This window comes from Podarcis melisellensis (assembly GCF_964234715.1).
Source record: "Podarcis melisellensis genome assembly, chromosome: 17".
NCBI classification, from domain to species: Eukaryota; Metazoa; Chordata; class Lepidosauria; order Squamata; family Lacertidae; genus Podarcis; species Podarcis melisellensis.
The window spans coordinates 28,704,839-28,720,690 of NC_138534.1; the positions used below are offsets into that span (position 1 = coordinate 28,704,839).

At 43.4% G+C, this 15,852-nt stretch overlaps 1 long non-coding RNA gene across 1 annotated transcript; it reads left to right on the forward strand.

The window, feature by feature from the left end:
• The first annotated feature begins 9,281 nt into the window (after positions 1-9,281).
• LOC309360565 lies at positions 9,282-12,812 on the forward strand. Its single transcript, XR_014164215.1, has 3 exons — positions 9,282-9,356; positions 9,789-9,959; positions 12,705-12,812. It is a non-coding gene; the product is annotated as an uncharacterized lncRNA (long non-coding RNA).
• The last annotated feature ends 3,040 nt before the right edge of the window (positions 12,813-15,852 follow it).

The window sequence follows — 15,852 nt, forward strand, 5'->3', positions numbered from 1 at the left end:
ACTTCTATGCCTGGATTTTCAGTGCATGTTCAGGGATCGTTGGCAACTGCAGCATGATTATAGATGCATCCAGCAGAGTGGGCTCTGGCTCATGAGAGCTCATGCCACAATAAATGTGTTCAGGCAAAATCCAATGTAGCACAAACAGCCATCCACTCACTTTGCTTCCTCTCCTTTCCATTGGCTCTCTCACACGTCCAACATGTGATCCAGAAGGCTGGGGGAGGCTCAGAAGCCGCTTTGAGGGTGAGTGCATGAGAGGGAAGAAGAGAAACTGGAAGTCTTGTGCAGATTTCCATTGAGCAAACTGGCAAACACCACTGGATGTCACCTATAGACTTTAATGCAACAAGGCTTTATGACTTTACTGCCTTTATTGCTGAATCCTATACCCACTTTCTAAGGGACACAGGTGGTGCTGTGGGTTAAACCACAGAGCCTAGGACTTGCCGATCAGAAGGTTGGCGGTTCGAATCCCTGCGACGGGGTGAGCTCCCGTTGCTCGGTCCCTGCTCCTGCCAACCTAGCAGTTCGAAAGCACGTCAAAGTGCAAGTAGATAAATAGGTACCGCTCCGGCGGGAAGGTAAACGGCGTTTCTGTGCGCTGCTCTGGTTTTCCAGAAGCGGCTTAGTCATGCTGGCCGCATGACCTGGAAGCTGTACGCTGGCTCCCTCAGCCAATAAAGCGAGATGAGCGCCGCAACCCCAGAGTCGGCCACGACTGGACCTAATGGTCAGGCGTCCCTTTACCCACTTTCTGGGTGGTAAGTCCCACTGAACTCATTGGGGCTTACTTCTGATAGATGTGTACAAGATTGCTACGGTCCTAAGCACACTCACAAAGTCCTCCTGGATACAGCAGGGCTTACTTATGTGTAAGCATGCATAGCATTGCCCTGTCAGACTGCAATCCTAAACAGATGCATTTGAAACTAAATCCCATTGTTATCAAAGGGCTGTACTTTTGAAGAAAAATATACGGTTTAGGATGTGGCTGCAAATTGCCTTTACATATTTTCACTTTTCCATTACTGCAACTGTAATTGATGGCATTATACAAGCTGGAAAGCCAAAGTTTTGAAAAATAGCCACTAGACAATCAGCAAACGAGAAGGGATAGATTTGTTATGTGATGTTGCTGGTTTCAGTGGAAACATGTGCTGAGATAGTGAAATGAGCCATACCGATGCAGAAGCTGTAACAGGCATCTATTTAATTATGCCTTATGTTCAAACCATTCCATTTTTAATTAAAATCACTGAATTGACTAATAGAAGAACTACCATGGAAGAGTCATGTTTTGAAGGCTAAGAAATAATAATGCATCATATATATTTTTCTCCTGAAAGAGTAGCATGGTTGCCTTTGATTTTAATCAAGATTAGAAGAGAAGAAATACTAAACACAGAGATCCATCTAACCTGCTCTAATATAGCACATCCCCTTTTGTGATTACATAAAAAAGGTAATATGCATGAGGTATTCTTTAGAGACTTGGCAATACATTTGCAACCTTTGTTTGGGCATCTCAGATCTGGGAAGTGTGGATGCTAAGGACTAAGCTAACTTTTATGCCTACTCTCCTCCAAACCTTTACAAAAGCCTCTCATCCTATGTTCTACCTGAAAGATAGTTCCACCCAAAGCTGCAGCTCTGCTAACAGTTTCTCAGATATCATCAAAAATCAATGGGGGGAGATCCATCAAAGTCAATGGAATGTATGCACATGAAACTAGGAGCCAGGTGGAAATCAATCTTCCAACTCTTGCTTGCAAAATTCCCCTCAGACTGCCAGGGTGTCACGTCCATGCTGCAAATGTAAATTCAGGGCTGGCCCACTCATGAGGCAAGGTGGGGCAACTGCCTCAGACTGCAGGATCTACAGGGGCAGCAGATGCTGAGGTAGATCTTTATTTTTCCCCTTGTTTCTGATCAGTGCCGGATTTACGTACAGTGGTACCTCTGGATGCGAATGGGATCTGTTCCAGAACCCCATTCACGGGTCGCGATTAGCCGCTTCCGCGCATGCGTGCGACGTCATTTTGACTGTATGCATGTGCGAGCGGCGATACCCGGAAGTAACACGCTCCATTACTTTCGTGTTGCTGCAGCACGCAACCTAAAAATACTTATCCTGAAGCTACTTTAACCCGAGGTATGACTGTATAAGCTAAACAAGCTATAGTTTAGGGCCCCACTTTCTTGGGCCCCCCCAAAAAAACCAAAGAAAAAAAAACCTGGAAGTACATTTCCAAAATATAAGATAAAAAAATAAATAAACAGTGCTTTCTGTTGTGCAGGCTCCTATGATGTAAGTAATGGGCCCCGCCTGCTAGCCTGCTCCCTAAAATATCACTGGTTTGCTCATTTCTATATACAGTGGTTCCTTGGTTCTTAATCCGTTCCAGAAGTCTGTTCCAAAACCAAAGCGTTCTAAAACCAAGGCACACTTTCCCATAGAAAGCAATGCAAAACAGATTAATCCGTTTCAGACTTTTAAAAACAGCAATTTAACATGAATTTAACTATCTAACGTGACCATTGATCCATAAAATGAAAGCAATAATCAATGTAAAAGGTAAAGGTAAAGGGACCCCTGACCATTAGGTCCAGTTGTGACCAACTTTGGGGTTGCAGTGCTCATCTCGCTTTATTGGCTGAGGGAGCCAGCATACAGCTTCCAGGTCATGTGGCCAGCATGACTAAGCCGCTTCTGGGGAACCAGAGAAGCACAGAAACGCCATTTACCTTCCCGCCAGAGCGGTACCTACTTGCACTTTGATGTGCTTTTGAACTGCTAGGTTGGCAGGAGCAGGGACCAAACAATGGGAGCTCACCCCATCGCGGGGATTCAAACCGCCGACCTTCTGATCGGCAAGTCCTAAGCTCTGTGGTTTAACCCACAGTGCCACCTGCGTCCCGTATAATCACTGTACCATAAAATAAATAAAACAGTATTGTAGATGATAAAAATTTGAATTAAAAAAAAATCTTACCCGCACTGATGATAGTCATTGTTTGGATGACTATCCATATATTATATCCTTTATATTACATCCATATAAAGGGCCCCATTACCTTCAGTAGCTTAGGCCCTCATCAAACCTAAATCCGGTCCTGCTCCTGATGCAGATCTTCGCTCACACCTCCTTCTTTAGCGGGGAGGGGGCACCAGTTGTGGTTCACCTCAGGTGCCAAAATGTCTCGGGTCGGCGCTGTGCAAACCCATTTGAAACCAGAGTAGCATGCAGAAATATGGCATTCCTGTTGGAAGGAACAATCCACATGGTACCATGACTTCCGCCCTGGTTTTTGTGAGGTCTGCCCAGAGCCCATTTAGATTTTGATGGCTTTGGTTGCCAAGATTACTTAAATTCCCTTCTGAGCAACTTACTGGGGCTGCATGTCACTTGTGGGTAAGGCCAGAGAAAAAGCAGGCAACGTAAAACATCCAGATTTTATGTTTACACTTAGGGTAGTTCCTACACACATTCACACATCCCTCTCCATCCTCTGTCCAGGAATAATAAGGGGTGTGTGCAAAGCAGGACTGGTGAGGGGTGTGGCCTGGAAAAAGGGGGCACGGCTGGTGAGGGAATGTGGGATGCGGGGAGTCTCAAAGGTCAGAGAGGCCTGGAGGGCCTGAGGTTCTCCACCCCTGACTTAAACGATTGCTTGGTACCACAAATCTGCCGAGTGTCTTCAGAGCTGTTGATGGATAGTGTGCACAGGATTCTTAGGCTAATGGCCTGACTCTTACATTCAAATCTGTAGTGTGGCTGTGCCCTAAGAAATGCAAACACTATTTCACAAATGTGTGTACAATGGCCAGGGAAATAAAAAGAGGAAACAGCAATCCAAAAATAGAGAAGCAGTCACACACAAACATATATTCAATCACAGACAACTGACTATTCAATATATTGATTCACAAACACAATCACCAATTTAAGAAGTACATATAAAAATATTATAATCATAAAATAAAAAAATAATATAGTGGATCAGAAACTGTAGAGAGGATTGCATCTTTATGATATATTACAGATGTTTGGGACATTTGATGGAAGTCTGAACATAACCTTAATCTTTTGGAGATCCTACTTCTTGGATTTTGGGATATAGCTATTGGCTCAGAAACCATATCAGAACACATTTCAAAAGTGCATTTTAGCATAAGATGCACATAGAAATTCATACACTGAGATAGAATACATATTTAAATATGTATTTTGTGATTAAATATGTATTTAAATGTACATCCCTATACGACTTCATTTTTGGATGCTTTTTTTAAACTTGAAAATTAAGGCAGAAATGGAACAGAACAGACTTATGAACACACACGAAATTGACATGGACCAGACTAGTCTGTCCATCCCTATGATATATTGCAACAATTCACACAATCGTAAGAGCTCAACAGCAGGCTGGTCAACATCCCTGTTGCCCGTATAAACCTCTTCGGCAACTACAGCCTCACACACGATATATCAAATGTAATTATGGTGTTTCTATAATGAATACATGAATTCAATTACAATATAATAAGTACATTAGTACATACAGTTCACTTGGTACTTAGAAACATAGATCTTCAATTTAGAGATGCCTGCAGAACCAAAACGAAGCATAGAGTTCATCAATTTGGATACAAACCTCCTATGGCAGCCCTTAGAATCAAGCCTGAGCACTATTTCAGTGACTCACTACTTGTGAAAATCCTGAGGAGGGAAGTGGTGGTTAATTATTGCCTATGTTTGAATTGTTTGGACTCAGACTATCTGTCATAAGGAAAAACATGCAATGCTTCTGTATTCCCTTTATCTGGTTTCTTTCAAGGAGCTAAAAAGCCAACTGTGAACTGCCTGAGCAGTAAGCGCATTGTTTCTAAAAACTACTCCTGTAATTTCAGGTGCTTCCTTGCAATAGGCTCCTAAACATGGAAAAGCTGCTTTTATCAGAAGTCTGATTTATTTAATTTACTTGTTAAAAATGGGGCAGTGGTTTTCTCGAGAAAAACACATTCTACAAGTCATCTTCTCCCTTGCAAAAAGTTAGAAGGTCTTGAAGCCTCTGCCACACCCCCCCCCCCAACACACACACACACACACGCCCCAGGGCAGCAATTATAAGGAATTTCTGTCTGTCCTGGAAATGAGTTTCAGATGGCAGAGATAAAACTGGCAAAATGCTAAAATGCAGACCCCCTCTGCGGCTCAAGGAGATGAACCAGCTCTGTTGCATATCACATAGCACTGCAGTAAATTCTGAGTTAATGGAGATGGGGACTTGGTTACTTCTGAGGCCTCAGAGGAAGATCAAATGCAGGGTAGAGAGACCACACTCTACAAAAGAAGAAGAAGCAAAAAGCAACCCATGAATAGCGGGCTACTTTTTTGATGAGAAAAAGTGCAAGAGGATGTGAAACGGTTTAACAAAAGGTGTGTCCTTGTGGAAGTTTTGATGGGGAAGGGGGGGTCAAATGGCTATTCAACACACATCCATGACTCATGTAGTCTGAGACTTCAGTCCATGCCAGACATTCAAAGGACATGGTTCCTTCCACGCAACTGCAGTTTGGTCAGGATGCTCAGAATTGTAACTCTGTAAGGATTCTTGGAGGGGTGGGGGGGAAGCCATGTGTTTTATATGTATGGTGTGTTGTGACATTCAGTATGCATTGATGGCTTGTTCCTTGGCCCACTGAAGGGTTTTGAAGGGATTGCAATGAGCTCCCGTTGCTCGGTCCCTGCTCCTGCCAACCTAGCAGTTCGAAAGCATGGCAAAGTGCAAGTAGATAAATAGGTACCACTACCTTGGCCAATAAAGCGAGATGGGCGCCGCAACCCAAGAGTCAGCCACGACTGGACCTAATGGTCAGGGGTCCCTTTACCTTTACCTTATATCCTGTATGCTGTGACACAACTCCCAAATGTAGGAATGTCCAGGGTGGCAGGAGAGGATATATTGTTTATTAATATCCTTCCTAACTTGCGTTAGCAAGTTCCTTTACTTAGCAGAGTGCATTCCCCTTTACACAGCAGAAAACTAGTTGCAAACTCGTGTTGAGTTTCAGATTGAAATGTGTTCTAATACTTTCTTGGGAAGACCCCTTGAATCCCTCCTAAAGGAATAAAGACACCACAGTCTTAGTCGTAAACAATAAAAAGAAAGTTTACTCATGATCAGGCAGAGCACAGTGTGATCTCTGAAGGCAGGCTTAAAGTTACAAACTTATACTAACAGGTTTATCCCACAAGGAAGATGACCTGGGGGACTGCTTGACTGGCATCCAGCAGTTCATTCCAGGAAGTTCGGAGGACAAAAAGAAGATGGAAAAGAGAGAGAGAGAGTGTCCTTTTACCAGGTCTGGAAAGATCACGCCCACCCACTACTCACATGCAAGGATGGATGCTCCAGCCCAGGAGGAACAGGAAGTTTCGACTGGCTGGACCAAACATCCCCTTGCATGTCCACTCTAGGAAAACAAGGAATGTTGTACCTGACTGCTCTCAGTGGATTACATCCCACACCAACTAGGCCTGGGCGATATATCGATATATCGTCCAAAACCGGTTTGAAGTTCACATCGTGATAATTGTTTCATAATATTTGAGCTGGCAATATATCGCAAATCACAACGTGTGTAAGGGCTAGGCGATAACTGGTTTTCAACATCGCGGTATCTCACCAGCTAAACATTGCGATAACTCACTAGCTAAACATTGCAATGGTATCACCAGCTAAACACTGCAGTCTACCACTATGTCTAAAATAGGGATGGAACTATACAGAGGTGAATGGGACAATGTCCTGGCAACTGCTAATACTTAGGGGTCTAAAATGGATAAAATGACAACCATCACACACTGAGTTTCATCAGCAGGCAAGCCAAAATGCATCCCAACAGGACTTTTGGTTTGGGGGCTTGGCTACCAGACAGTGGTATTCAAGGCAATCCAAAGTACTGTGGTGAGTCATAGGGAATACAAATAATCTGGGACTTCCAGACGGCAAGCAGGCCTGCAAGGCGGCAGAAGCAGCAGTGGCAGAAACAGCTTGCCATGACCACAGTACGTGTCTGCGACAACCTGCAAGGCCTGGTGGTGGCGGTACAATCGGTGGCATTCTCGTGGTGGCGGCAGGAAGGGGTAGCCATAGTTGTGGCAGCCTGCAAGGAACGGCAGTGGAAAAAGCAGTGGTGACTTGCGAGGCCTCACAGTGGCAACGGGAGCTGGTGGCTTTTGCCAGTGCCACAAGGCCTTGCAGGCCACCACTACTAATGCCACCACGACAAGGCCTCGCAGGCTGCTGCTGCTTCTGCCACCGCTGCCCACTGCCTTGGCAAAGCTTTGCAGGTTGCTAATTATTGTGCCACTGCTGCCAGGCTGCTGCTGCTTCTGCCCCTCCCCCACTATTGTTGATTCTGCCGCTGCTGCCGGCACTGCCGCTGCTGCCACCTAGCAGGCCTGCTGGCAGTCCCAGATTATTTGTATTCACTATGACTCATCACCGTATTTGGATTGTCCTGAATACCACCATTTGGTAGCCAAGCCCAAAACCCAAAGTCCTTTTTTTAAAAAAAAGATATTTATTGAAATTTCAAAGGTTATACAAAAAAAAGTAATAAAAACAAAACACAAACACCAAAAAATATTAAAGAAAAAAGCAAAATACAAAACTAAAAACTATTTAAAAACAAATAAATTTACTTCCCCGACCTCCTCATACCTCCCCTTTTTGTATTCCAATTTCTAATTATTTATTCAGCAAATCCTCTCCCTTAATTTTCATTTAATTTTCAACCATTCTTTTCTTTTACATAATCATTACAGCTGATAAACCCCTTAATTTTCTAAACCATCATCATTCTAACATTCATTAATCTTGCAATATTTCCCAAGATAGTCCTTAAATTTCTTCCAATCTTCTTCCGCCGTCTCTCTTCCCTGGTCTCGGATTCTGCTAGTCATTTCTGCCAGTCCCATATAGTCTATCACCTTCATCTGCCATTCTTCCAAGGTGGGTAGATCTTGTGTCTTCCAATACTTTGTGATGAGTATTCTTGCTGCTGTTGTAGCATACATAAAGAATGTTCTATCCTTGTTTGGCACCAATTGGCTGACCATGCCCAGGAGAAAGGCCTCTGATTTCTTCAGGAAGGTATATTTAAATACCTTTTTCATTTCATTATATATCATTTCCCAGAAAGCCTTAATCCTTGGGCACGTCCACCAAAGGTGAAAGAATGTACCTTCATTTTCTTTACATTTCCAACATTTGTTATCAGGCAAGTGGTAAATGTTTGCAAGCTTGACTGGGGTCATGTACCACCTATAAATCATTTTCATAATATTCTCTCTTAGGGCATTACATGCCGTAAATTTCATACCGGTGGTCCCCAAAACCCAAAGTCCTATTGGGATGCATTTTGACTTGCCTGCTCCTGAAAGTGACCATGAGCTGATTGATAATATCACAATTTATCAGTTTTAGTCCCTTAAGTAGTAGCAGTTGCCAGGACATTGTCCTCTTCGCCTCTGCGTACTTCCTTCCTTATTTCAGATATCACGCTATATCAAGATATTGTGATATATCGCAATGGTTAGCTGCTAATACAATATTGGAAACCAGTTATCGCCCAGCTTGCTTTGTGTGGATCACAAGTTGCAATGCACTAATGAAAATACCATCTCAGGAGGATTTGGGAACAAGTAACAGCACCTAAAAGACACTGCAAGCTAGTTTTAGGTTGTTTATCTTTGTAGATGCTCACAAGGATCCCTGGCTTGGGGGAATGATTCCCCACTCAAGTAAATGCCCTTCAAATGCTGCAACATTAAATTGGGAGCAAAGGATTCTTTTGTGAGGTCAACAGTGACTAGCAGTGCAATCCTATACACTTCTACACAAGTTCAACGAGGCTTGCTCCAGGGTAAAACTGTATAGCAGCTTTCCCCATCCTGTTACCTCCCGATACTGTTGAACTGTGGCTCCCATCCCCCCCCATTGGCCATGCTGTCTGGGGCTGATGGGCACTGTGGTCCAGTGACACCCACAAAGCCCCAGGTACAGGAAAGTTGCTCTGCAGGGTTGCAGCAACTCCCATCTCTGTTGGACTTATTTGTGCTTCTTCTCCACCTCTGGGAGTTCTGTTCTGCAGCATCCTCCTGAGTGGGAACATTCGTTTTCTACTCACATCCAGCCTCTCTCCGCAGCCTCTCCTTAACAAGAGGCCCGTGTCCTTTCCCAGCCTTTCAAAGAGGGAATGTGGAGCTGCGCTGAGCTCTCTGCCAGCTTCAGAGAGAGAGAGTTGCTCAGTGAAAAGAGAAAGGCCTTCCCAGTTACAGCAGGTAGGTTTTTTTCACTTGGCAGCAGCGGGGAAAGCCATCGAGTTCTTATTTTGCAGGATTTAGTAGCTTCCGCGCGAAAGTGCTACTGCGAGACCCCTTGCTGTTTGATTGGGGGTGCCCCTGAAGTTTAAAAGCTGCTTCCAGAGTTTTGTTGAAACAGACAAGATTCTGTCAACAGCGCACCAGCCGGAGAATCATTAATACGAACACACTTCAGGATGCTGTGGTGCGCCTGCTCCCTTCCTGGCAGTTGGAGTTTCAAACTAATTAATTCCTGTGATCTGAGCCATTCCCTTTTATTAATAGTATCAGCATGTGTGATGCCAGCACTGTTGTAGATGATGTGCTCTCTCCAGGGATCCTATCAGCATGCCGGGGTAGGTTTTCAAAAGTTTTCCTTGGTAGCACTCATTTCATTCTGATTCTCTCCAGGTTTTCAGCAGCCTGGCAAGCAATGTGTCGTCTCTACTGGGACGCTTTCGGGAGCTTCTAAATAGATAAATATTGGAGGACGTTTGCCCGTGTCATCAAATGGCCCCTGAATTGACTCGGCACAGTGGGATCGCCTGTCCAATATAGTCAAATGAAGAGGACAAAGCCTAGGTCAGAACTCGTAAAGCCCTAGATAAATAATCTGATCCCTGCATCTCTCAAAAGTGTAGAGAAAAGAACAGGGCCATCAAAATGACCAAAGCTCCCCCAGGAAAAATGCTTAAATGTGGGTCTTTTTGCCCTAGGAGGGTAAAAAAGGTAAGTATGAGGCAGAGATAGAGGTATATAATATTATACATTCTGTGGAGAAAATGGCTAAGAAGTTTTTCTCTCTGTCTTATAGGGATTTGGGAATTTGTCTGCTTCAGGTTTTCTCGGCTTCTCATTTCCCCAATCGTAAATCCAGCTTTCTACATTTTCAAACCTATCTGCAATTAAAAAGCAAACAAAACCCCTCCTGAAAACGCACTAGCATTTATGTGTAAATTTATCCTTCCTGTATGCAATTTTGCCTAATATACACCTCATTGCAAATCAATTTTCCTCAGTATTGTTGCATGTTATTTTCACTAATCTATGCATTTATTTTTTAATTAGTTCTCGTTAAAGATTTTTTTTGTGATACAAAACAAACAAATATGCAAGGAAACATGCATACGGCGTCTCCACTTTCAATCCACAGAGTCTTTTTCGCAGTTTGTTTACATTTGGTATGAGACACTCTTGCACACTTTAGCCTAGTGGATGCATTTCTGCACACATGACTCAGCCAGAGAGCTGCATTTCCAATACGTTTGGATAAGTGTGAATTTCGAGGCTGAGTTTTGGCTTGCATATTGCTTCAAGAAAGTGAAAAGTTCACCTTGGGGTGTGAGCTGAATCGAATTTCTCCTCCATCCCTCCTTTCTCGTAATACTTGAAAGATGACTGGTGGGAGATTTAGGAGAGACAAAAGGGAAGTGCAGTGCAGAGTTAAATCATGGAATTTGCTTCTACACGCTGCAGCGAGAGCCGCCAACTTGGACAGCTTTAAAAGGAGATTAGACAAGTTCTTGGATGGCTTTAAAAGGAGATTAGAGAAATTCACGGAGGATAAGGCTACTAGTCAAGATGGCTATAAATTCCCTCTAGTATCAGAGCTGGCAGGCCTCTGAATACCAGTATCAGTTGCTGGGGAAGAGGTTTATTGCCCCAGTGTCTGGGTCTTCGACTTCCCGTAGACATCTTGTTGGTCATGGTGGGAACAGAATGCTTGACTAGAAAGGACTTTGGCCTGATCCTCTCTCTTTGTCTTATTTTTCTCTCCCCTGTATCTCCCCATTATCTCTACTTTTGGCTTCATGATGTTGTCCTCCTTGCATCAAGCATGATTAATTTGGGTGGTTGTTGGTCCCAACTCCCTTCCCTGAAGCTCTACCAGAGCCGGATTTAGGTTTCATGAGGCCCTAAGCTACTGAAGTTAACGGGGCCCTTTATATGTCCAGCTGTCCTTTGTCAACAACAAATTTATTAAATAGTGGGTGGACATAGCAGACGATACAGAGATTTCTCCAAGGACTTCTTTATAAGTAAACTGGAACTGAACTGAACAGCTCAGCCAGCCTGCTTTTATAGGCAGCTGGCTGTCAACAGTCTAACAACAACAACAACCCAGGGTTTCCCGCCTAAATTAACTGATGTGGACCTGAGTGAAAACTATATACAGGATACCCCTGGTGGCCAGGGTACGAACTTCAACACATAACAAAATTGTGGTTGTTTTGTGTTGAATATACGATATATGGAAATTTATGGACCTAACAGGTATCTAAAGCCATTTGAACATAACAAAATATGTGATATTTTAGGGAGCAGACGAGCAAGCGGGGCCCATTACTTACAACATAGGACACTACACAACGCAAAACACTGTTGCTGTATGTAGGTTTTATTTTATTTGTTTTTTATCTTATATTTTGGAAATGTACATCCACGTTTTTTCCCCTTTAATTTTTTTTGGGGGGGCCCCCAGGGGCCCTAAGCTATAGATTGTTTGGCTTAAACATAAATCCGGCACTGAGTTCTACCTACCAAAAAATCCTTCAGAAGTCACAAGAGACATATTTATAAAGCAAATGTTAAACAGACTCATTTACTTCAGAATGAGCGTATTTAGGATCCATGCTGCACGGCTACATTTATTTTCATATTAATTTTACAAGATTATTTGCATGCAGAGGCGCCATCTTGTGCTCAAGATTGAGGGGCCTGCCACATGCTGTGGGTGCATGATGTCATGTGTGTGATGTCATGCGCATGCTATGCATCGACGTCACATCGTTAGGAGGAGGCCAAGTGAGAAACCACGGCTTCGATGACTGATAGCTCCTCCTCTCTCTGTCTCCAGTGTTAGGAGAGGGGCAGAAAAACTTTTCTCTATCTGCTTTCTTCATGTCATCCATAATTTTATAAACTTCTATCATGTCAGCTCTTAATCACCTTTCATCTAGAGCAGGCTTCCTCAACCTCGGCCCTCCAGATGTTTTGAGACTACAATTCCCAATATCCCTGACCACTGGTCCTGCTAGCTAGGGATCATGGGAGTTGTAGGCCAAAAAACATCTGAAGGGCCGAGGTTGAGGAAGTCTGATCTAGAGTCCCAAACACTTCAACCTTGAAATTTTGGTTGATCTTTTCTGAACCAAATAAAATGGCTGTGGCTGGGGAAACCTAGCCAGATGGGTGGGGTTCAAATAAAACAACAACAACAATAACAATAACAACAAACCATACCGATAATACACCTCCACACCAATACAGCTTGTTTTTATTCTGAAAAAGCTTGAACATCATTGATCAAACACATTGTGTTTACAGTAATCAGTCCTTTGGTATCTACCAGTTTGATGGTGGTGCATGAAGGTGAAAAGGTAAGCTAAGCACACATAAATAATAATGATGTTCTCGTATGTACACATTTCCTAGACTTCTTTTTCTGAAATTAATGCCCCCAATTACTTTTGCACATCTTAACCAAACGCAATATACATTAAAATAATTATGAAATAGTACTATAAAGCAATTTTGTATCCACTTAAATTGTTCAATTATAGAAACACTAAATAAAGATAACAAATTGGTATTGGCAAAAAGAACAGCCTTCACATTTAAGCTTATTCCAATTAGGTAACTTTATTTCTTCTAATAAGCAATGTATTATAAATACTGCTTTCAAACAAGTAATGTTGCAACAAATGGAATATCATCTTCCTAAAACAACTATCCTGCATCCTAGCGACATATTTTGGCATTCTTAAACATCTATAAAATCATTCTTCGTTAATGATGTTTGTGTGGCGTAATATAGTAATGAAATTTATAAAAAGTATTGCATAAGATAATAACATAATAGCATACTAACATGATTTATGTGTACATTATTATTTTGATCATTTATTAAGATAGTGGGACTGGCAGACTTTCTCCATAATGAATGGTTAATTATTTCCCAGTAATAGATTCTCCCACACCATTTAAACATTAGAAATATACATTCTATATTACTATTCTTCTTGTTGCTGTGATGACGATGATGATTAACACTTTCTATAACTTTAGCAGATTATTTCATCAGTTATACCAGGAGTAGCCAACATGGTGTACTGTAGATCCTGTGAGTTATAACTTGCTCATCCCCAGCTATTGCTGATGGGAGTTGTAGTCCTCACTATCTGGAGGGCAGCATCTTTGAGTTTAAAAGCCTTTGATGGTACAGTGTGGAGGGCCATCATAGGAAAGTCTGTTTGGCAGGCTAAGCAATACATCCACAGAGGCAATGAAATGTACTCTAAATTAGTGAATCGCATTGATACGAGAACCCTAGTGCACTGTCCCAATCACAATTTGAATGTTGTTGTTGTTGTTGTTTAGTCGTTTAGTCGTGTCCAACTCTTTGTGACCCCATGGACCAGAGCACACCAGGAACTCCTGTCTTCCACTGTCTCCCACAGTTTGGCCAAACTCATGCTGGTAGCTTTGAGAACACTGTCCAACCATCTCGTCCTCTGTCGTCCCCTTCTCCTTGTGCCCTTGTGCTCCAATACTTTGGCCACCTCGTGAGAAGAGAAGACTCCCTGGAAAAAACCCTGATGTTGGGAAAGATGGAGGGCACAAGGAGAAGGGGACGACAGAGGACGAGATGGTTGGACAGTGTTCACAAACCTACCAGCATGAGTTTGACCAAACTGCGGGAGGCAGTGGAAGACAGAAGTGCCTGGTGTGCTCTGGTCCATGGGGTCACGAAGAGTCGGACACGACTAAATAACTAAAGAACAACAAAGGGGGCAGGGGTGTAGGAAGGGGGGCGGTGAGGCGGTCTGCCCCAGGTGTCATACCTGAGGGGGATGACAACCCCCCCGGGCATCTATCACCATGCTGATTGCCCCCATGGGCGCTGATTGCTGCGCCGATTGCCCCCTGGGTGGCTCACCCCACCCCCAGGTGCACAGCATGTGCGCCGCTCTGGGTGCCCAAGCGACTAGCTCCGCCGCTGAAGGGGGACAATTTAAAGAGCAACATGGCTGGGCAGGAGATGGTTACCTGCCTTCATTCCCAGCCATCTCTCCCTGGCGAAGAGGGGTCTATGGCTGCTCAGTGACATTAATGCTCCAGTGACCCATAATGTGGCCCTCTTTGCGCTGACGGCAAAAAGATTAGGAAGCAGAACATGGATAAAACTGCAGTAAACTGTAAGGGAGATTCAGAGGTCTAAATAAAAATACTGTATGCTGTGTGGAGACATCTAATTTACGTGTGCGACTGCATTTTATGATTCTGATTTAGACAGAGGTTCTGTTTTTATATAGATTTTAGAGATAGATAAGATATACAGATTTAAAGAGAGTTCTTTCTCTGATAGGGTCTGTATGGCTTTGTCATGGCAATTGTCTAGTACAATAAAAAGCTTATCTACATCTGCCTCCATTTCACATCATCACAAGCCATTTCCCCCCTTGTTGGGCTCAGAGGCCAAATGAATTTCTACCACAAGAAAAATGAATGGAAGAAGAGGTTGGGGAGGGTGAAATTTAACACCTTTTTCCACCTGCGCTGCGCATTAGAATTGCGCCACCTTTGCTTTTACAGAAGTTCAGAACAGCCAAAACTTTAATTAGCACAGAGTTCATGCCACTACGAAGCTGTGCTTGCTCCTCAGATGGTGGTGTTTAACACCAAGAGTCAGAAAATAAGGTCAGGAGTGGAAAGTCCTTGACTTTTAGGCTCAGTGCAAAAACTGGGTGGGGACAAGGAAGGGGTTTCTAATAATTGTCTGGTGATAGGCATTTGGTTGGGTGGTTCACAAGTTGTGCAGGTCCAGATTACAGTAGTAACCTGCCCAAGTTAGGCAAGAATTTCTAAGTATATTGCACATCTGATAACAGAGCTTTGTTCGAAAGCAGAGATCTAATGTATGGTTACCAGATGTCCCTGTTTCCCGGGGACAGTTCCCGGATTTACAAAACTGTCCCCAGACAAAATCTGTACCCAGAATGTCCCCGGATTTCATTTAATGTCCCCGGATTTAAATTTTAAGTGTTGTAGATTTATTAGTAGGGAATGGATGTTGTTTGAGCACAAGATATATATCATATGGGGACCTCCAGCGAGGCAAAATGGCAGGCGCCACGGCAGCGAGCAGCTCCTGAAGCCAACTAGAGCCAACTGTGCTACCAGGCTGGCTCCGGGCTGCTGAGACTGCTGCTGCCACTGCAAAGGGTGAACTGGGGACACCCTGCACGTCAACTGGGGGAACCGCTGACCCCCCCCCCCCGCAACCCAAATTGAGCCGGGAGTGAGAGCGCCCAGCCACCTGCCTGGCCAACTGCCCACAGAAGAGAAGATACTCCTTTTTTTAAAAAAACAACAACAATTTTTAAAATAACTTTTTTTTCTCTTTTCAAAAAAAAAAGGGGTCCCCGGATTCTTTGAAAAAAAATCTGGTAACCTTATTCTAATGTAAGAGCCA